The 24220-nt window shown below is 44.4% G+C and overlaps 1 protein-coding gene across 3 annotated transcripts in view; it reads left to right on the forward strand.

Moving 5' to 3' along the window:
* Window positions 1-24220, forward strand: part of LOC106748061 (RNA-binding protein Musashi homolog Rbp6) — a 728960-nt gene that overhangs the window by 695804 nt on the left and 8936 nt on the right. The gene's annotated exons all lie outside the window — the stretch shown is intronic.

The raw sequence follows: 24220 nt of genomic DNA on the forward strand, positions 1-24220 counted from the left end.
GGGGGGGGGAGGGTGTGAGGGCAGACGGGGGTGGCCGGGCAGCTGCGGCGAAGCGGAAGGGTTGCACGGGAGAGACGCGGGGATGGCAGAGGCGCACCGTCGTATTTCACAGTCATTACCGTAACGTGTTACCGTGCGCGCTCGTTGCGCCACGCAATAAATCGTCGGTTACCGTTACCACGGTCGTTGGGGGGCAGGGGCGCGAAAGGGGGATGAATACGTAGGAGGGAGGGTTATTGTGGCGCCTCGACCCGCTGCCGTGCGTTTCTGCTAACCTGCCGTTCGCAACGTTCGCGACCTCCTTTCCGATCCTTCGCACACAAATCCGCTTTTTTTTTCACCCGTTCGCCCGCTATTCGGCTCAAGTTGGCTTAACTCTTGATTTCCAGGAAGGTTCGCGTTAAGTACCGCCGACGTGTCTTCTTCATCAAACGTCCATTTTCCGATCGTAGTCGACCGTCTTGGTTTTAAGTAATTTTTTAAATATATTTTCGACACCGTTACGCGCGTTGATATATTTTTATTCGCGGTCAACACCCGTATGATAGTTGTGATATAAAACCCGCTGCATCCACGGAGCCGGAAATGATTTCTCTCTTACGTGACGGTTATGAGAAATATCGTATTGTGCGCTTTTTGCATTTCTACCCTTTAATTCTCTGGAATATACGAATTTAAAGCGCTCCACCGTTTATTATACACCCGCTATTTTATTTTAAACAGATGTCGTGAAATACGAGCGCGAGCGACGTTTGCGCGGCGTTTTCGCAGCAGCAGCGCTCCCGCGCGGTATCTCGTTGCGTCCTTTTTTCCCTTCCTAGGTTGCTGAATTTTTCTGTGATACGCGTTTGTACCTGCATCTTTCATTTCCGCACGGGTGCCCGACGTATCTCCAGGAGCATCCGGGTGGCCCTCAGACCGCGCGATTGCGCCAATACTCGCGAGTTAATTCCGCGACAAGCTCGACTCGCGCCATTTTGCGAGAGCACGTCATTATGTTTCGTCGCGTTGCGGTGACGGATTTTTGCTTCTCCCCTCTTTTATTTCCGTTCCTTCCGTTCCCCCGCCCCTCCCCTCACCCCCGCTTTTTTCTTTTTTATTTTCGCCCCAGCCTTTGTTTCGTCCCATCGACGGCAATGCACATAACTCCCGCGCTTTCCGCTTTCTCTCTTCCGTCGTTCCTGCGCTTCGGTCTTTGTTCGACGCGAGCAGCCGACCCGCTTCCATTCGTGAATTCAAGCCGCGAGTAGGTGCTGCCGGAAATAAAACGCGGCGAACGGGCGTGGGTCGAGGGGTGGGAACGATTTGAATTTCGATTATTCTTGCGCGAGCGCGCCCCTTACGCGCGACGCTGCAGTTTTCTCGCGAATGCGCGCGAATCGATCGCGGTTTGTCTTAAATCTCGACCGTTACGGGGCGAATAGAAATCGCGGATCTCTCCGAGCGCGACGGTCGCAGTTTGGATTCGCTAATGAGGAACGCTCGGCAAAAAAGGTGGACGCTCCGCGTTATCATTGGCGTGTATAAACGCGAATTTTCGTCGTGTGCGTGCATTTATTAACCGTAAAAGTCTCACCGGATATGACACATGTTATCGCCACGCGAATATGTTATTACCGCGCGGATATGTTATTACCATGTGAACGTATTGTTTATCCGTTTCCCCTCCTAACCTTTCCCATTATCGTATTGTTATACACGCACGGTGAGCTCGGCGAACATCAATTATAAAAATATCTGACCGGATACACGGGAAAAAGTTTATTTGAATTCACCAGACGATGAACAAATCAGACGCGTTTTCGGTTTGAAGAAACAATTTCTGGTGATACGAACCAAATTCGGGTCATAAGAACCAGAAATTCGGTTTGCCTTAACCAAAATACGTCTGGTTTGTTCGCTATCAGGTAAATTCAACCATATTTGTTTTCCGTATACGGTAAACAAGAATACAGGATGTCCTAAAATTCCCGCATGCGGAGTACAAGGAGAGTTTTGATACCAAAAGAAGTACTTTTGACACCAAAAGAAGAACTTTTCCTTTACCAAAATTGCGTTCGAACAATAGTATCCGAGAAACGAGCGACTGAAAGGATAGGATTTTTCGCGAGCTAAGCTTTGGACGGACAAATAGGTAGCAAAATTATCTTCTTCGGTCAATTTCACATAGACTTCGCTTGGGCAGAATTTTAATCTAAGGCTTAGCTTCGAAGATGTGTTATGTTAAAAATAGAAAAGTCATTACGAATAATGGCCTTCCTCGATATTTTCGCTAAGGAAAACGTTACTTCTTTTGCTACGAGGAATCTCCCAGTATACTCCGCATGCGGGAATCTTGGGACACCTTGTATGTCACATAAAAATATGCAAGCGACATTTCGATCCGCCGAGCCGGACGTTGATGTTTCAATGCAGTCTGAGCGTATTGCAACGTGCAAGTCCCGACTATACACACACAGACATACACACACAACGTGAACTCAAGAACCCTTTACGAGCCACCGCGAAGAAATAAGCTGCTGCGTCGATCGGAACGATCCTGTAGGGCGTAGGATTAATATTCGATTCCTTCGACCGCGTGATATCGGGCGAGAAAAGCTCCCTCTCCTCTCCAACGTTCACGCGCCGCCGAGAGATATATTTTCTATGGCTCGTACCTATCGTCATATATATATATATATATATATATGTCTCGCTGTACCATATATATACATACACACACACATATATATATACAAAAATATAAATATATACACACATAAGCCGTTGTACATATCGTTCGTGCCGTTCGTGGGGCGAGGCTGAGGTAATACGTTATAGCTTAAGGAAAACCTCGACTCTCCGCGCTAAGAATCCCAAATATCCGAAGCTTATATATAACGCGTGCCGTTTCCGGAGATTTACGATATCGCCGTCATGCGAGAGACACATACAGTATATACGGCGGCACCTGCTCGCGCCCGTAACACAAATGCAAACTCGCCCTCGCAGCTCGGAGTTGCGTACAAACACGTGCGCGGACGCCCGGGAGCGCACACGAAAGTGCTCGAGAGATTTCGCCCCGGAAATGCACTGGGTCACGAAAGTCTACGTACGCCCGAGGAAGCTTCAAGAAAGTGTCGGAACTGATATAGAGTCCCTGCATTTTTGAGGCATCTCTGTCTCGGGAGTAACAAATTGGTCTTTCCCCGGAAAACACACCCGGTCCCGGGAATGCAAAAGTTACAACGATATCGTTAACGTTTTCCCATTTATCTTAATTTTGCATATTTCTGAAAACGAGACACATCCTCCCCGTGCAGATTCGCGAGATTAAAATACTTTCCCGTATATTTCTCCCCGACGGTGTGCATAGATCTATACTTAGAAATGCGATAACTTTTTATCACGTCTTGTCTGCTTTCTCGCGAGAACAATTCGCGCCATACGTTGCCCTCTGTCTTACTTAATCTGTTTCGTCCTGTACCTCGACGTTTCCAGCATTACCTTGTACATACGCGCGATATTGTACAGACATTTATTCACGCCGCACATCGTGTACACATGGGATATATAAATAAAAAAAGAAGAGTAAATGATATTATATACATAAATATAAATATATATATGTATACAGAGCGGGTGGTGTAAATGGAACGTTGCTCATACTTGTTGAAATGCAAGAGTCCTGTGGTTTAACGGTGAGGAGATATCACGAATTTCTACGATCTCGGCGACCCCGGTCGTCGTTCGTAAACAAGGAATTGCCACGATCGATGTAATACGCGGCGCTATTCGCCGGACCGGTCCTCGTTCTTCGTTATTATAATTCGAATAATTTTGTGCGAAACGCATCCGCGAACCGGCACGCGCATACCGTGATACCTGGCTCGATGCGAGTTAATTAGTCAGATTGTCAACAAAGGAAAAATCCGCCTGCCGAAAATATCAGCTGCAGGCTGCGCGTACACGCGGGTAATCTCCTATTTCAATGCAAATTTCTCACCTATATACCGTTCAAATTGATTCAACGCGCAAATGTAACGAAATTGTAACCCGAGATATCGGGGCTGAAATTTTCGCGCGAAAGTGCTCCGATTTTCGCGCGACTACTTGATAAAGCTATACATTATTCCCACGACTATAACACCCGTACTGTTCGCGAATGGAAGAGCTGCCGTGTGTTGAGTGTGACGTTCGCGCCAACACCGACGCGTTTCTACTCCGAAAGACTTCAAGCTCGTTGGACTGATACTCAATTTCCACGCTATCAGCCGCCATTAGTCGCGGACTGCGTAGCGTCGGAAAAATCGTCGGGCCGTTTCGCGGCCACTTACGAGTAGTAGTTCGCGATAGCGATTTCATGATTTCATCTCCGATTCATTTCTCGTCGCTCGGAATAACCCTTCGCTGTGTTAACGCGAGCCGCACGAATTTTCTCAGCTTGCACACGTGTCACCCCGCGCGGTCAAAGCGCTGTGACGTGCCGGCGCAGTCACCAGTCGAAAGGTTAATCCGTGTGTCTCCTGGAAATCGAGCCGCGAACGAATGCGCTTTCCTTTGTGCGACCGGTTTACCGGCGAAAATCGACCCTGAATTTTGCCACTGAAACAGTCTGTTCTCACGTGAATCGCTTGACCGGAAATTACAAAATGTTCACAGACGCATGGCTGGCAAACTCTGTGGTCCTTCGTCAAGCAAAGCGTCGCCTGCCTCTACCCCCATTCCATTAGGTACTGCCAAACACGAGATTCTAAAAAGTAACGACACGCGAAAGACACATCACACGGACACGTATATACATACACACACGCACTTACACGTCTCACACCGGGACACACGCGTGTTATACCTTCGGCAGAAAAATCTCGCGCGAAAAAAGTGCTCGCCTTTCTGCGAAAGTATTCGCTCTCAAGCAAACAGGAACGAAGGAATGTCCCCTGGCAAGGAATGAAACGGGTAAACGCGTTAATGCCGAAGCAAGAGAAAGAGAGAGAAAATGCGGCGCTCGCGACAAGAAGATTCAGAAAAAAAAAGGTGTGAGGTACGGAAACGACGTACTACGGGGATTTAATCGCGCTTCGACGACAGTCGAGAGCCGCCCGCCTTCTCTCTCTTTCTATCCCTCCACCTTGTCTTCTTCTTCTCGTTCGCTTAGAAGTAGACGGATCTTAACGTATTCCTTCGTCGTTACACTTGGAGAAGCGCCCGAGAATGGAGATGAGCGTTTGTCCGGATCTATGGTGTTTCACGCGGCAAGGCTATCCGTATCGCGAAATTAAAGCAGCTACGAAATCGCGAAGTTTGTTTTCTCTGTTGATCTATGCGACGCTTCCGTTCGCGAATACATCACCGAATTGGGAAATATTTCAACAACTACAAATAAACACTGAATTGATGATAGATCGGCTTGATCGTAAGTAAAGAAATGGTACCCATGATAATTAATCCTCTAATGATAAGGTGAGGTCAAATTGATCCCACAGTTTCGTTTATTTTGCAACGTGTACACACTGTTTCTCTTTTTAAAGAATATTTCGTGTTATTATTTGCCCATATTTAACATTGATTACATGAAAAATGAACAAAGGGATCCGATCCTACCTTTCTGGATATGTTGAAAATTTACCTCGCTATTACAAGGTTAATAAAGCGCGACCGGATTGTAGACACAGATTTTCGCTAAATAGTTTCGAGAGGAAACTGCCTTAGCATGTTCGTTAAACTCGATTGCGACGGTCTCGAAAACGTCAGGATCGCCACGGTAGCGCCATAAACGCCAGAATGTCGGAATTTCGCGGGATACACGATAGCCTTGCCAACAGCTAACGGCGATTCACGTCCACCGTGATGATGTAGATGTAATTCACGCGGAGATCATGCCGAGATATATGATTCTTGCCCCTTCGTCGCAGTGCGTGTGTGGGGGGAGGGGATATATTAGCAGCTACGATGAAGTAACACGAAACACGTGTAATAGTGAATTGACGATATAATCCAAGGTAGAGTAACGCGAAAAGAAAAAGGAAAAAAAAATATTCACGCGGTAATAGCGAACTAAACGATATAATCCAAGGTAGTGTGATATCGATTAATGCGAAGTTATGCTATAATAACGAGAACGCAAGTCAGATAACGACTGTACGTAGGACAATTAAACGATTATTAAAGACCACGGTCTCCGTTCCCCCCCTCCTATACTCCCCTTAGGACGCCCCTCCTCCGTCCCCTCGCCTCTTCCTCTTTCCACCCCTTCGATCCTCACTCTTTCGCCGAGGTCCACCACTCTTCTCCCTCCGTCTTAAGGAAAAAAAAAAGTTTAACGCGTTTCTCTCACGTAGATGTGTTGATCTCACGTAGTGTTTCGAGATGTAGTCACGTTCTATGTAATCTCTAAGCTAAACACTTTAATCGAAAACACTTAGCGTAGGACGTATATAGATGTAACGATATAGACGTTTCCGAGTGCCTCGGTTACGGCGCCTTGTCGGAGCGACGCGCGCCAAAGTTACGCGTCAATGTTTCATAATAACCCCGAAATTCGCCGCCAGCAATTATGGTCGATCGAAGAGTTGTGCGGCAGGTGTGCGCATTCTAACGAGATGGTACGTAACAACGCGAAGTTTCGCGCGGCCAAAATTGCGACGAACGTGTTAAGCTCGACTCGACAAAAATGGGATTGCTGTTATCACGCGGAATTATTATTATTTCTGCAGTAAACCAGTCTCTCTTTTTCAGAGAGTATCTCGGAAATACCGTTATACTGAATATCAGGTGCTGAATATCTGACCGTTGAACGAGTATCATTTCAATCATATATTGTTATCGTTTTCGAAGCTTGCAAACGACTTTTCCTCGGTGAAAATATAATGAGACTAGTAGAGAGGGAACGAATTATTTGCCAAAATGAGATATTTTCATGTCGAGAACCGAAATTTTTCATCATTCCATTAATGTAAAATTCAATTTAAACGACAACATGATTGAACTGAATTGAAGAAGAGGTGAATCTCGAGTGAGCGCGAGTAATGCACGTTTTGCTAATACCGTAGTCAGTACCGTGCATTTGTCGAGCTAAAGCTGAGTTATAGGAGGATTTAAGATGCATCGCTCGGGCGCATCGCGAACAAGGTGTCGTCGCCGTGGTACGTCACTATATTTCTTATTCAGAACAAATTACATATTGCTAAACGTAGAGTAAGGCATAACGTCGAGTTAGAGGCGAAAGTGAAACGTAAGAAAAAAAAAAAAACATGAGTACCGACCATCGTAGAAGAGAGATTACCGCATCGAAATAAGCCGCCCAAAAAGACCGTTGGCCGTTTTGCGCTTCTTGTTATTATTACCGTTAAACTCATTCCAGGCCTTTCTCCAAAAGTCCCGCACTTCCGTCCCTCGATAGAGCGGTTCAGGAAACCGCGGGAGCAAGGGCGACGCGGCGCGAAACGCAATTAAACGGATTTAATACGCGGTGACGATAACAGTTGCGATCGAGGCTTCACATTGAAATACCCCGCTAATTATACTCTCATTACGCGCCGCATTAAAGAGTTTTTCATTTAATTAAAATAATGTTCCAAACCGCTCGCACGTGGAATAAGTTAAAAGGAGTAAAATGCGGTTAAGATTAATTAAGGATATTAAGGATATCTTCAGAAAGAGGGAGAGAGAAAGGAAGAGAGAAATAGAGAGCTCGAGAGAATAAGAGCGAGCGAGTGGATCGCGTAATGCGCGGTAGTTAACGCGGTGTGCCACTTCCACTTCGTTCTCGCACTTCCCACGTATACGCGCGCGTAACGAAGATTAAGATTAATTAATTACCGGCGCGGATTTATTAACGGTAAATAGAGGAGAGACGCGCGCGAGCGGTGTTGTCGTGTTAATTCCTTCGCCTTGCTTTCTCGGTTTCGCCCTTCCTACCCCCATGCTGGCCCGCATCCCTCTGGCATTATTCCACCCGTACCGCAAACGTATCATGCGTTCGCGAGAGCTGTGATCGAGTTTGAATTCCGTTGTGTGTTCTCGAGTTGTCGTTAATGAAGGTCCCGCGAGCCGCCAGGCGGCTCGCGGGGCGCGAGAAAATGGAAGAGAAGAAACAAAGGAGATAATGTACGAAGTATATGTTAGAGTCGCGTGCATAAATGAGAAAGAGGGAGAGAGAGAGAGAGAGAGAAAGAGAAAGAAAAAGGCGACGAGCGAGCTGTGTCCGTCCTCGTCTCTAAGACGTTGCGAAGAACGCAGATTCACGAAGAGAGCAGCCAAAGATTTACGCTCATTCCCGCGAATTATATCTCGCCAGAACCGCGGCGAGCCACGCTCAAGTGAATTGTTAAAGGCCCGCATTCGCACGACCGGGGGCTTTAATGGCGCGTTTAACCGTAAACGCGGCCGTCTAACTTTCAGTTGCACTCGTCCCGCGTGAAAATTGCATCCGGTGTCGCGTCGCGAATTGAGAATCGCGCAATCGTGTTTGGCGCTGAGTACGACCGATGCCGACGGTGTCGACGGCTCGCAAAGTTTGCGCTCGATGGTGTCTCGAATTGAGATTCGGACAGTTCCTAAGTGCAGTTGTCTCGTTCTCGGAGCCTCGTCCGTCCGGCAAGAAGATCGCGTTCGACGTTGCAGTCGAGACCGGAGTGGCAGACGGTGGCGTTTAGCGCCGAACACGCGGTGCGAATGCAGGCCTGGGAGTCCGCGAGACAATTGAGGTCGCAGGAGTAAGCCGAATCCAAGAGGAGACACTTATGTCTTGAGCTTATACATTTGTTAACGACACGATGCTTAAATAATATTATTGATACTTTTATGCGCGGCTATAGTTCGCTCGCGTTAACGTCACCGTCCTGTTCGACGAGCAGTTGCTTGAAAACGTCATGCAAACGATCGGTTCTTTCATGCACACGAGAAACCTTCGCTTCGGGAAATCACATACCGACGGGCTCTCCTTCGCGTCTCCCTTCGCATCTCAAGATTTCCGTTCGATTCTTTCCGGCAGAACGGCGCGGTTAACGTTACCGAGCTATGGTCCGATTGTTGCTATTCGTAAGATTGTTGTTAAATCACTAATGATCGCGCGTGGATAAAAATAATACTTTGCCCGATCCCGAGAATGACTCTCACGATGTCATTTGCGCTCACCGAACAGATGATTATGATGATCTAACGATGCTGAAGCGTGTGCCACGCAAGAATACTTGAAGAACGTCGCTGCGAACGACGAACGTCGCGAAACTCGAAAAATATGGCAATTGGGGAACGTTCGAAATACGAGAAAATATACCGTCCAAGATAATATAATGTTCGTGAGAGGGCAGTATGGCGCAGTTCTGAAACCGATCGACTCGCGGGTTATGCTTGGGATTGAATTAAAATGTCAATTAAGGGCTGGGAAGTGGGAGAATTTTCACGGGTATTTGTTTCGATTACGGCGTTAAACTCGTTGAGACTTCTGACATATATATGTTCGAAAATCACAGAAACACTCGGTGATCTTTCATCATCTCCGCATCGCTGATCGCGTACACTCGACGGATGAGCTTGTATCTCCTCGATTCGAGCGAATTATATTTTTTTAAGTTGAGGAACCCGTCGTATTTGCATACACGTACACACATACACGCGCGGGATTCTCTCGTGACTTGCTGAGAAAAGGAAGAAGAATCTCTTCAAGTTTTCTTGCATGCGAAAAAATCGTCTTGTTTGACAATCGCCAATCTTCCTTAATGCATAAGATTTCGAACGGTGTGGCATATCATGCTTCCGAGAAAAAAAAAAAAAGAAGAAGAAAGGGAGAGAAAAAGCAAAAAAACGAACGCTCCTTCCCTCGGCTTGCGCTGTTACGACGCGCCTTAAGAAAATATAGCACACTCGTGAAAGTAATTAATTTAACAGGCGATCGATGAGGGCTCGGACGATTTAGTAGATTACCAGCGGGTAAGACGAGTAACAAGGTGATGAGAAGAGTGAACTCGCAGCCGCGAAAGTTTTGTAAATGTCTCATGGGTACTCGGTAACGTAGCACTTAATGCTCTCGTCGGAAATCGCTCTGGTACCGAACGACAGAGTGGGTTCTCACTCACTCACACGCACGCACGTACGCACATACGTGCGCATGCACGCACGAACGAACGCGCGTATACATATTAACGCCGTCATGTAACGATTCTCTGAAGCTCTATTATTATAAGAATTAAGAATTATAAATAATGAATGTCTGTAACAAATAAAAGGTACCACGCAATCAACGAAAACGCCAAGGAGGGTGAACTTTCTCGCGACGACCGTCGCGCCGGAAGAAAGGCTGAGAGACGACGCCAACGAGCGTTCTCTCTCGTCGGCGACGCATTTAGGGTATCCCTAATTACCTTTCTTGCGGTGCGACGTGCGGTGGTAACCGTCTGTCTTAATTTGAGTCTTTGCTATGAGCTAGGCGTGTCACCTCACAAAATCAGTACAGTTCAACTAGCAATTCTGAACGATGTGGTACATCGACGCGAGCGCATATTTACATCTTCTTAAGACGGATCTCGTGAATTAATTATCGATTGTGTCCGATCGGTTTCGAGCCGATGCACGGACTGTTTGAGCGTACACAACTCTCGAACACAATTCAGAGGCTGAAGGCTCGCGCAGAATTCGCGATCGCGAAGGGACCTGATGTCTCTATTCGCCGTAAACGTGCCTTAGGGCCTCAGCAGAATAGCTGACTTGTTGGTTCAAGACAATATGCTTTAAATCGTATGCCTTAAGTCTTTGTCTTTTGTAACGCACATTATTTGTCTTGTGCCTCAACTCCTTAACGTATAGATACGATTTTAATGTTGCAATGTCGTGGTGTCGGTTAATGTAATATGTAAAAATATGAAAATAATTTTTCGATCATTGATATTAGATGAATATTTCATCAATATGTACAACATAATATTGACATTTAACACTCAAAAGAGACTAATTTAATATGTTTTAAATATATTGAAATATATTTATATGTATTTAAACATATAATATTATTAAATTAGAAATTTGACTTGGTAAGTACATTATATAGCATGTTGGGTGAATTTTTGTCTCCACAAAGAAGTTAGGTTATATTTATCTATCAAAATACATTTCAATATGTGAAACTGTTATTATATATTTATGAGTGTTAAATGTTATACGTACTTATGAAATATTCATATAATACTAATAGTTGTAAAATTGTTCTTTTCATATTTTAAAGCACGTTTATTAACACCGGTATTGAGATATTGACACTTTATATACACGTTAAAGAGGCATAAGAGGTACAAGACAAATAGTGTGCGTTACAAAAGATTTAAGGCATATCGATAAGTCAGCCATTTTGCTAAAGCCTTTAGTCGTCAGGGAATCGCGAGAATCGCGACATCACGAACGTGTGGGCGATCAAGCACAAAGTAGCGAACGATTGTTTTAACCTAGAAGCGCAGTGCGTATGGAACACACGGTGCTGAATTAAGTACGTTGTTAGGCCACTTGTAATCTCGTGTTATCTTACTGCGACGATCAAAGCGCGGAGAGAAGATGTCAAATTAAAAAAAAAAAAGAGCGCTAATCGTCTTACACGGTGTAACGAACCGGATTTCCCGTTTCCTTCGCGGCGTTTCACCGAGCGCTATTTCATAAGAGCGCAATTATTCCTTTCATCACGTTAAACGTAACGGCAGTAATCTTAATGCACTCCCGTAATATAGGTGTTTCTCGTTTACCTTACATGATCAATACATAGAATATACATTAAGGCAGTGCGTATATTTGCGTCTTTCGTTTGATGGTACAACGCCTTATTTGCGCGAATCCTCGCGATTTTAATGACTCTTGCGTAATGTTGTATTTGCAGCCGTTAGCTTGGAATATTCAAGTCGATATTAACGCCGATCCAACGACGTATAAGTCTCAAAGACGGGCTTCTCTCTGAAACTGTTACATGTTCGAATTGATCGAGGTAAAGGAGTGGTACGAATAGTTTTTAGGTTTCACGTGACAACGCAATAGCGTCATCGTTTGACGTATTTGAATCGAGCCAGGCTTAATCCAGCACCAAGTCGTCCAAACAATCAATGTCGATAGATGATAAAATTATCTTAGCGTGATCGACGGAAATTTCTATGTCATGTAAGATCGGTGATGTCTCTTGTTGGGTAGGAGCGGTCGTGTACCGCGCAGTGGGGCCAAGGGTAGGCCGAGTGTCCGTGAGCCCCAGCGGGGGTTGCACCGGTAAGCTTCAACCCCAAAGTGCCAGGTTGTTCCACCAAGTTCTCGTGTTCTCGCTCGTGTTGACGGTAACCGTAATCCGTAGTACGTAGTACATACCCAGATTCTACACATACACACCCATACACACATATACATCCACACATGCGTACGCAAACATATACATATAAGTATTGCACGAGTACACACGTACTCGGACTACAACGAACACCAATCAGGATTGTCGTTCGTGCGCTATCGGGTACCGCGAATTCCTTTTTCGAACGTAGAAGTGATAACGAATTCGGGAATTCAAAATCGCGTCACGTTCTATTCTTTTTCTCATTCTCCGCCCTTCCCGCTATTGTTATTCCGGGATCGTTTTAAAACGGCCCGTCATGAGGGAAATTTGACATTTTATAATTGAGACGCTTCACATTGACGTTAAAAAGAGATGTCCTCTTTTTCGCGACGCGTATATGTACATGCAACACGCACGTTTTAATTATTATTTCCCCCATCAATACGATCGCCGCGTTTGGACTTTTTTTTTCGTCGGAATATAAAATCGTGCGAGATTATCGCACGTTCGAAGTGGAGCATCGTAAAATACGTGTTTCCCGTCTCTCCTTTTTCACCGGGCGGCCGTCGGGGGAATTTATTATTTAATGCAGCCGCGAAATGTTTCGACACGCTAACTTCCGCTACGCCCGTCAGTTTTTATCGCGCGCATGACAACTGAAAATTGTTAATTACGCGAGTCACACGAATACATCACCCTATCGCCCTGACACGTTCCACATTACTTAATCTTGATTGATTACGAGACATCTGTCACTGTTGCCTAGTTATTTTAGGTACCTATAGTTCGAGCATTGTCATCGATAGTGTTTATTATTGGATTGGTTGAACCTTTCGTACATATATATACAGATACACATGTATATTCTATATATATATCTATCCTTATATGGAATGCTTAGGAAACAGAGAAACGTATGTTAGTTGTGCATCCGTTGTTCGTTGTACCGCCTGCGCGGTCTGCATTCGTCTCGCCTCCGCGTCCCCCCATCGCGCGCGATTTGAAAAATCGATTCTTCCGCTCGGGAAAATTATCCCCTTTTAAATTACCTTTGCGTCGTGTCCGTCGCCAAAAATAGCGCACGCGCAATTAAAACACTCGCACCGTCCCACTTCCTATGTGTACGGACGGTTCGTTTTAAAACACCGTGAGGATCGTTTCGGCAATCAACTCGGAAATGCTATTTATGCTCGTGTAACCCGAAGAAGCTCGCGTTAATTGGTGCAAAATTCACGGCGATTAACGATTTATTAGTTTCGGCGATTAAAACGGATTTGCGCGTCGCGCGTAGATATATGCGCGAAACGGGTACGCGTATCTCGTGCTCCGTGAACATCACACTTCCCCGTTAAATTGGGAATCGGGCAATCGGTGTTCCCAACAAACAGGCGATTAAAATGAATTAATACGATCATCCAATAAGCGGTTTCGCCGTCATGAAAAGTGACCTCGTTATTCCGTAACGGTTTGAGACACTTTATCGCGCTGCGATTTAATTACGGGAATAATTAGTCCTTCAATCGGGCGATGCAATTGGTGAAGCATAAGTATCGAAGAAGCAATATAAGTCTCGCAGCCTCGCGAGAGATCTCACTGCGGTGGTAAAAGTTTGAATTAGTTTCTTACCTCCGTCTCTCTCTCTTTCGAGTCGATTCGTTTTCTCTCTTTTTCTCACGCTCTCTTCCCCTTTGTTACATCGTATCTACGTTTTTAAATCTGCCGTTTAGAGCCGCTCTTAATCGCCATTTAACACGCTACAAAGTTGATCTTTATAACGTTACTCGCTTCTACCCGTCCCGATGGATCCTCCGAGCGATTCCAACGAGCGCGGGGAAACGCTTACGATTTTTTCAACGAGGCAGAGAAGCTTCCTTCCCGCGGATCGTTCGTTAAATATAAATTATACACGAATATAAATTGAGGGAGAGACAGTCGCCAGTTCGAAGAACATTCCTCCGATTATACGACTTCACGTATCCACCATAAAACTTGATGATATCCACGCGTCCGAATCATAAATATGTATCGGCGCTGCTTCCTGAAATATGTGTCAAGTTATTCAATGGAATATTGATAGAGTTATTCGATAGAATAATACCGCGGTGTTTGGCATATATTTCCCGAGGCGCCCTGTATATATAATCTGTCGTATAAACAAGCAGCGAATTGCAGTCTTGTGTTCGAAAAATGGAAACGACGCGTACACATCGTCCGATCCATTAGAGCGCGTGGAGACGTCCGGGTACCCTCTCGAACACGGCAAATGCGAAAGGTTCGCGACGTTCCGCGAGCGAGGAGCGTCGCGAAATTCTCGTACTTACCGCGCGAACGCGCACACGAGTTAATCTCCGATTGGTCGGGAGTCTGTCAATACGCGTGCCGAAAGAGAGACGCATATTTCTCTATCTCTATCCATCTATATCTATATATATATATGAATATGTATATCGTACGTATTTTCTCTCCATAGTATCTCTCTAGAATAGCCTACAAGTAATGTGTAACGAGAGGGTTATACCTTTGGTTATACTACGTACATACATATATACATATATCTATTTTATACACGTTTAAATCCCGTATCTCGTACTGGTGTTGGATGACTGCCTAGCTCATAGTACATAGTTACTTCCAGAACTTCCATCGTTTTATTACTATCCGTATGAGTTTTACTCGAGCCTAACGTTAGTTTTCACTAGAACTTAGCCTGACGTCCGTAGGCCTGTTTTTTGAAAGAGAGCGTGTTATCACGAGAGATTTGTGTGTACGATACGTCGCATGACAAGAGAACTTGTTAGATCCTCTCCCGACGGGCAGGAAAGGATCCACACGTCGAGGCTGCGAAAAGCGAAGCCACGGCCGGCCACAAAACGCCGGGGGAAAATCTCGGACTCGCGGAGGGCTATCGATACCCGACGTACATTCGCACTTCTCTCGTCGCGCGCGCTTCACGCTAAACGAGGTCGCCGGATTCCCATTTCCGCTGGACATTCAAGGTGATCTCTGCATCGAACGGATACGATTCAGAAATTAAGCCGTCACGGATTCCGACGCGAGAACTAATATCAAAGCGAGAGCGCCGGACTCCGCTGGCTACTCTCGGCCGAGCGAGCGAGCGCGAACGGATATCGATAATTCTCGGCGCGTCGCCGCTTATGAACACCGATCGCTCTTTCATCAACCGTTGACCGTTGATTTGCGCGCCGGTCGCAGCGACGATTGCATGTATATCCAGACACTCGTTGTGTGTAGTTCTAGTGAAAACTGAGATCAGCCTCGTGAAAAAGCACTCTTGATCTCGTCGCGCGCGCGACCCATGGCCCGTCGAGAGTGCCGAAAGACGCACTGTGAGAGGGATTGTCGTTTGGTCTGTTCTTTTTAGCTACGCTGGCTGCACTGCTTCGACTAATTTACACACACTGGAGCGTGAGAATCTCGTACGCACGCTTCGTACGCTTTAACACGTAAATTTCTTGAACTGATGCAACCGGTTCAACCAAAGAGGGCGGACCGATTGTTCGCGAGGGCCTCCCAATCTCTCGCGCGTCGTACGATTTGCGTAGACGTTCACGTGGACCCCCTAACCTCGCAGAGTATATCTTCGTTATTCTCGCGCGCATTCTCATTCTCCACACATTGATCCGAGTTTGCGATATAAACCACCCCTCCCGCCGGCACACGATTTCGCTCGTTTGCGTCGCGCTATGGGCCCCGTTCGAATTCCGCGAGACGAACGAACTCGAGTTGAATGTCGCAAAATAAGAGGAGGGCAGGCGTCCGGGGCGGAACCATTGCCGAGATCGATGACGAAGACTACGTTGAAGATGCAGTCACCTAGGGGCGAGTAATCTACCATCTACCTACACCTACTGTCTCTTAGAAACATCGCCGTATTATATATATACATATATATATATATAAAGTGATTTTAATTACTATATATCGTTCATAGTAACAGAGACGCCTAGTTTTACCACGACGGGTCGATTCCTCGCTTGACAAGTTGCAGGAACATTGAAAAACTCCTCGCTAATGCTAAAATAAAGACGCGAACGAGAAAGTAGTGCACTCGGATCTTCCCGTGGTGGTGCGAAAAATGTAGACAACTTAGATAAATCGAGTTAAACGATCATTATATATAGTCTCTCTGGTTAGAAGCAGTCTAGTAGTTATCGAATAAGTCGTTGTCGACTAATATCTTTGTAATTAACAGTAATTAATTTAGTTAGCCCGTTAAGATTGCCCGCGGTGTCGCGTGCTCGTTCTTGTTCCGCCGAGGAAACGGTCCCGCGGTCGTACGACGGGGAAACTTTGTCACGACGAGGAAAAACTATCCGCGAGGAAAATTTCCTCCGCACCGCGATACGAATATCGATCAATTTGTCGTCGAGAACTCGTCGCTGGCAACCTTGGCGGTATTTTAGGCCGTATATAGAGAGTTACAGATACGAGTTAAAATAGTGTGTATTATAATATCTCGAGAGCGACCGTAACGAGTACTCCTTCGTGTATGGCAGAAGTTCTTTCAGTGTGTTGTGTTTCTGAGTTCGTTGAGATCAATCTTAGATCAATCATAGATCGAGATAAGTAGTTTTTACTCGAGAGAGCTCGTCGGAAGCGGCCGGGCCGATTCGCAGCGAGGCGCGCCTCGCCCACGGCCGCTTCCGCGTAGAGAACTCATAGAACAGCAGTAGATTTAGACACGTAGATAGAACGAGAGTGATTATCTTCGTCGTTTCTTTTTTTTTTCCTTCTTTTGATGTGTGTCGTGTGTATACGTCTGTCGGTTTTGGACTCTGTATATATATATCTCTCTCTCTACCACTCCTCGTATACTCCACCCTGTGCAGTTTCACAAAGCTCTCCCGGCTGTACTACACACTGCGCGGCTGTACTACTCTAGTGTATTTCCGTGCTAGAGCCGGCCGTAAAACTTTACCGCCCGAACGCCGTTATTTCTTGCCGTTTATTTGACCGCTAGCATTAGAACGCTAATTAGAATTAGCAGCGTGGCACACAGACACATACATATACTAACCAACTAACGAGTCCGTAGTTTAGAAACTTCGATCTGTCACGATGATATCTGCGTATGTTCATATCCGCCTACGATAAGTTACGATTATTGCCCGGCCGCCACACAGCCGCTCTCTGATTCATACGTAGTTTAGGCCGGCGATTTCGCCGCCCGGATAATACCTGTTATTTGTTTGACGCATCCAACACCGTTCAACAGTCCCGTCGTCGTTTGTCGTATTCGTCGGGCATGGACGGGCGCGAATTAACAGCACGCCGCTGCTACTATTACTACTATCACCACTACTACCATTATTACCACCATGACAATCGCCTTTTAACCGTGCGACGCGACGTCACCGCTAATTAACGATTCATGACTCGACTAATGTGTGTTGCTTCGTCAATGACGTCTGTGTCTATGCGCTTCGCTCGCCGACCGCGAACAAAAAACGCGGCTTCTCGACGCATATGGCTACTACGTGTCGCAACACGATGCAGACCGACCGCGCGGAATGCATGCACGGGACTCTTCTGCTCCCCTCGGAGCATCCTCTTCCGCGCAGCTGCGTTCGCAAGCGCGACGTTAAATCGCTGGGATACGAACAAACGAGACGCTTTCAACGACCCCGAGATCCTTTAAATCCCACCCCGTAATTCGCCGAGGAGAACGCTAACCGCTTGCAACGCATATCCCCGCGTATCCCACTTACGCTGCCATTATGTCACGTTTAAATCTGCATCATACGGCAACATCGAACATCTAGATGCTACGTCTGTTTATTCTCTCTCTTTGCACCATCTCTCTGCGCATTAAGGTATCGCAGAATAGAACGTGCATAATGGAGAGACGAGCTGACAGCTGAATGACGTAGCTTAATTTAATTGACTTACGTGCTCTGTCTCTCTTTTTCTTTCTCTCACTCTCGGTGAGCCGAGTCGACCTCATAGTGCCTCTGAAAATAGTGGCGCAACAGAAAATAGGTGACACTTATTGCTCTTCGCGACGAATCCTTCTTCACGTCGTTCGGCCGTTTATCACCTCCTAATCTGCTCTGGGAATATTCGGGAGAGAAGGAAAGAGAAGGAAAGAGAGAGCGAGAGAGAGAGAGAGAGAAGAAGGAAAGGACCCTTGATATAATAAAGCTTTCACGGCTTTACACACGGTGGTATCGCAATTCTCAAACTTCGCTGGAAAAATGCACATCGCGGAGAATACGTTACAAAGCGCTCATCAATATCACTTCCTTAAAAGTATACGCGGGATATCATTCCTTCAAAAAGTTGGGAATATATCTCGGTAATCCCTAAAGACACCGAGAACTTGCTAACGGTCGCTACTTTCGCGCAACTTCAGACACGGTTTCTCACCAGGGCCCGTCAGACAGACAGACTATATGTTTCCGAGAGCTATCACGGGCCGAATTTTAATTTCGACGCGAACTCTTCGCACACACTGGATTACTTCACGACGGCGCGCCCGTCTCTTTTTCTTCCACGCGGCCGAAACTCGCTTCTTCTTCGTCCGGTTCGTCGTAATCTCCGACTGGGAGATCATCCCTCCTGTGCCACATCTAAGCAACGCCTTCGAGTTGAGCGAGAACGAGTGTCTATGCCGGAATTTGAGACTCGAAGCTCCCCGGCTTTGCGCTACTCCAAGTCCCCTGGGTAGATTTCGCGGCGCGGAGCCCTTATCTAAAGTCTCGATCGCGTTTACGTCAGCTGGAGATACACTCGAAATAGATGAACTCTTGGCCTAGATCCCTACACACGCTGGTCGTCTCGATGGACGGTCAAACCCAGGCAATAAGGACTTCCACGGACATACTTAGTGTATACGTATTTGTGCGGGATGTCCCAGAAATCGTTGCCTTTATTCGGCTAAAGCATCTCCCACGAATTTGGATTATCTCTTACCGATTCGAGATTCCATCTACATTCGCGAAATTTCCCCTCACAGTATCGCGTGTTTCGCTAACTAGTCCGAAATTGAAATTTTACTCAAACGTTCCACTCGAGGTAATTTTTTTTACGCATTCGTATTGTGAAAATTCGCTTCGCCGAAATCAGTTTAATTTCCAATTGTTCGCAACTCAACGCGTCGACGTGAAATATGTAACCGCGTATGTTTTTACGTTGGTCAACATTCTAGGTTTCTTGTGTGCGAATAACTATGTACACACGTATCTGTATAGCCGAGGCCGGCTATACACGTGGTTGAAAGCCCGCCCGCTTATGTGTAACGCTATTTTTGGCCGGATCAAGATACGACCCCAGGAGCTATCGGCGCAGCTGTTGGTCGTCGCGAAATCCGGAAGCCATGCCCGTTTCAACGGCTGGACGTAGACGCACGCGGCCCCTTTCTTTTTATGAAACTTCCGATAAACGTTCCATGACCAAAGGATTTCCGTTTCATTCGTCAACCTGTCCCACCCGAGGTCGCACGGGATTCTTACTTTTACATCATTATTATTAGTATACTTTTGCCCTACTTCACTCCTCTTTGAGCGCAAATTACCCGATTACCGAGAAAAAATTTGTCGATAACGGAAATTAGAACACATATTTCAGTAGAGCAAATAATGTTCATTGTCAGAATTTCCATCGTCGCGAATTTCCATTTCAAAATTCCAGTAAGCTCCAACGAGCGGTTTTAATTTCGCGGAAGTCGCTGGTTTAATTATCTTCAGGTTTAAAATCGTAAAAGCTCCCCCAAAATATAACGTTCCAAAGCGAATTGAGTCAGAAATAATCAGATAAGAAAGATTTTAGTATAACATATTAAATGATCAGGAAATATTCGCAATCGTAGACGTATATCAAATATAAATATATATAATACATTTGAAATATAATATATAGTAAATTATTCTAATTTCGTTGGAAATCAGTGTGATTTACGTCTACACATTCACTACTATACTGTAATGTAATGATACTCTGCGAATGTTGAACTTCAACACTCACCATTTCACGTTGAAATGTGACCAGCTGGGTCCACGTCGACGTCGAACCAGGTCCACCCATCGCCGCATTCAGAATTCCGTCTAACGAATTGGCGTCTGGTCCTCCGTTCTGCATCGTCCCACGTTGATTGCACTTCACTCGCGACGCGATTAATATTCACATTATAACGACACTTCGCGAATATATCGATGACGTCAATGAAAGTTTTTTTATAGGTCTCGAGGCGAGACCTATGAATTCGGTTAGAACGAAGGATGAGATCGGAATTTGGTAAATTCGTTTAACACGAAAATCTATTGCGATACGATAAATTCCAATAAATTCCGTCGATGACACGATCGTGAATCGCGAATCGAAAACATCGCAAATCGAAAACATCGCGATCTAAAGATTGTCAAGTCTACGGCAAGACTGAAAATACGAGAGTCGATATCGCGTTTCACATTTCGAATAACAAATTTCCTGATTCGTGAATTTGTGACAGACTTCGAATCGGAATTCGGATTCTATATTGAACTCAGAGCAAATTCTGTTTTAAAAGATCGATAAAACATCTTGAAATATAACATTATATTGAGAGAGATATATAACACTATTGTCCTCTTTTGATGCTTTGGAATTATTTAGTACGTACTTGTCTTATATCTACATAGTCTTTATTTCCAGTTTCAGTAAGCAATAGATATTGATTATATACCTTACTTACTTAATTCAGATAAATACGTGGTACATATACAGAGTACTCGCAAGTGGCGTGAAATCTCACGCACGATAATTTCGCAATATTTGCACGAAAATTACTTTCGATGGCGCAATTTTTATGCGCATTGTATATTGCTCGAAACAATCAATAGACCGCGTTGAATAAAAAGTTTTATTGAATAACAGTTAAATTTGAACCAAATGTAAAATTAATCAAAATATCATATTTATACAAAAATATATTGTGTGATATAAATCGTGATATGATATAAAATCTTAATAAAAATTAAATTTATTTTTTTTTTAATTCGACATTTCAAACATCTACTAGGCGTGATATAGGCATTTAAATAAACAATTACCTAACTATTTTCGTGTTTTATTTGATAACACATACATTTGCAAAAGATCTACCAGCAAAGTAAATCACACTGGCTCCAACGATATTTTATAAACATCCATTATCTTAATTTTTTTTATCCAGTTTCATTTGACTCACCAAATATCTGCAACTCAGAGCTGGCTGCATTCCGCTACCCAGATCTGGAACAGAAAATACAATTCCACCATGTAGATTTATTGCACATAGAGATACGAATGGATTAGCTCTTTGCGATCGCAACTCGAGTCATCCTGACAGCTATTTCTCGATTTACGACCCAAAGGGTTAAGGGGAGCAGTATAGTGAGTCTGTGGAATCTACCTTCGTGCCGATTCTGCTCGGCCCGAACCGGATCCTCCGGTGCTGCATCCGCATCCTCCCAGTTGCATCCTCAAGTCCTGCACTTGCCGTGCGGCCGCAACCTCTACCGGATCTGAAACAAGAGAAATAGTTTTCCCGACTAGTAGAGAGATCACTCGCTATAGAGAAGTCAAGAACACAGAGGTTCCCGGTCGTGTTTCTCCCTTAAATCTAATCAGGACTGTGATAGTCATCATTTAGATCTCACATTGCCCTCCTTGCTCACAATGTTTTCAGCATAATGATCGCACATGTGAAGTATCGCGATTCGTCTCACAGTCGTTTCGACTGATGAGGAAAAGTTGGGAAGAGCGTACGACACGATCCGACACGTATTTTTCTCGATGTCAAAAACTGTTATGACGCCGATTTAATTTTTCAATGCGCGTTCAGATAACACCTGCTGTGTGTTTCCAAAATCGTACGACTGTTAATTACGAAGATCTCGCGATTACACTTCGGGTTTAACGAATAATCATACATGTAGATACGCGACACGTTCGCACGAACAGTCTTAAAAGCGTCACGTGATAATTTCGGGACATCCTGCGTATCTCTTTTTATTTACGCGACTCTCTCTCACATACCCGCCAGACACGATTCATTTACGTTGCCGAGCATCGAAAAGATATGAATGCACGTAAATCGTCAGGCTTCGGCGGACAGGTCTACAGAGTATTTCCCTCTAACTATGGCTCGGAACTTCCGGTCAAAGCATGTCGATAGAGACAAGCCACACCATTAAGCGCCGCGATACCCCATACAAATCACGTCGATCCACGATTTATGGTCCATTCACCCTCTCTCGCAATCGCGTTATCAGTGCCGATGGTTGGCTCGCCCGAAACGAGGCTTCTCCATGAAAACACGTTGTTGCGACAGTATAGTATAGAGTAGGGTTGTTCCCTTCCCTCGTATTAACGGTGTATCAAAAACGCCATTTCGATCTTCAACGATATCCCCGTACTCCCCCGTATTCTACTCTCAGATCACTCACGCATATCACAAATGCAATTCGCACAATCGCTTATGCATAACGCAATTTATGTTGCTTTGAATAAAGATAAAAATTCCATCCCTCCCTACCTTCCGGTATCCCTTTCTCTGAAAACACCCGCGGTTTCATCGATTACATATCGCGATAGCGCTATATTGGTTCGACGTGACGAAATTTTTGGAAGCTTGGAAAATTCGAATCTAGATAAAGAGCTTCCGCACGGGATATGCACAATGCCTGCAAATATTATATTCGCGTGAAACTTCGCGGGAATCACTAAAGCATAAAGTGCCACCCGAGTCGAAATTTTCGTTCCAAAATAATCCTGCAAATTCTGACGAACTCTTGAAGGACCAATATAGAATCTGTATATATAACACTATTAATCCTGCAAATTCTGACGAACTCTTGGAGGACCAATGTAGAATCTGTAGATATAACACTATTATATATCTAGCACCATTGTTCTACTTTGATGATTATTCACTGCCGTTTTCTTCATGTTGAATTGTCCTTAAAATGAACTTTTTTGGAACTATTTAATATTCGATTATCCCTATATCCTATCTGCATTTAATATTCACTCTTAATTTGAATCTGCAATATATAAATTATATATGTAACTTGCTCAGTTACAAATAGAATGTACAAAATAAGAAAATATTATATATTTATTTGTACGAGTTTCAACGCTACAAATTACTGTCCAGAGTGCCACAGCAGAGCAGTAGAGACAGTATGTTGAATTAGAAAGCTAAAATGAAGGGTGCAAGACATGGCTAACAAATATATTATATATTTCTAGCTATATAAATATACATTTCTAGATGTGTGTGAAATTGTTTATTATGCAAGGCGATTCCGATTTTAACGGAAATATACCATTAATCCTATTATTGATGTATATTATGCATTTAATATTTGTTTATCTTGCATCTCTGTGAAGTACGTTAATCAAAACATTGCTAATTGAAATTAAAAGTAAAGATTAAATGTAAGTAGGAAATAATGAAAGAAAAGCAAATATTAAGTAATTCTAAAGTTGGTTCCTTTTTAATGACAATTCAACATGAATAAGATAGTAAGTAACCATTTGTCACATTAAAGTAGGACAATATCTTGTATAATGTTATATTCTGAGATTCCCCACATCGTTCCTTCAAATTTGACGGAATTTGTAAAATTAACATAAGGGGAAAATTTCGACTCACATAAGTTTAAATTTTTAGTACTCTATGTTACGATCGTGTCGCTTCGATATACATATGAGGACGTACGAACCTCATCCTCTTTTTTTTTTTGCTATCTTTCCGTCATATTTTATATTTATATTTACCCATTATCTTCTCGCACAACGTATGATATTGATCAGATTGAAACGGTGTTTTCCCCATGCTACGTTGATCTTAAATATTTTATTAAATTCTTTTGCGCAACTTGTTTTTTATCTTTCTCAATGTTCACGTAATGCGTGATGACTATATATTCGTTTAGATGATGACTATGAAGAAAACAAAATTCG

Source organism: Dinoponera quadriceps, unplaced genomic scaffold (genome assembly GCF_001313825.1).
Source record: "Dinoponera quadriceps isolate SergipeBrazil2010 unplaced genomic scaffold, ASM131382v1 scaffold163, whole genome shotgun sequence".
NCBI lineage: Eukaryota > Metazoa > Arthropoda > Insecta > Hymenoptera > Formicidae > Dinoponera > Dinoponera quadriceps.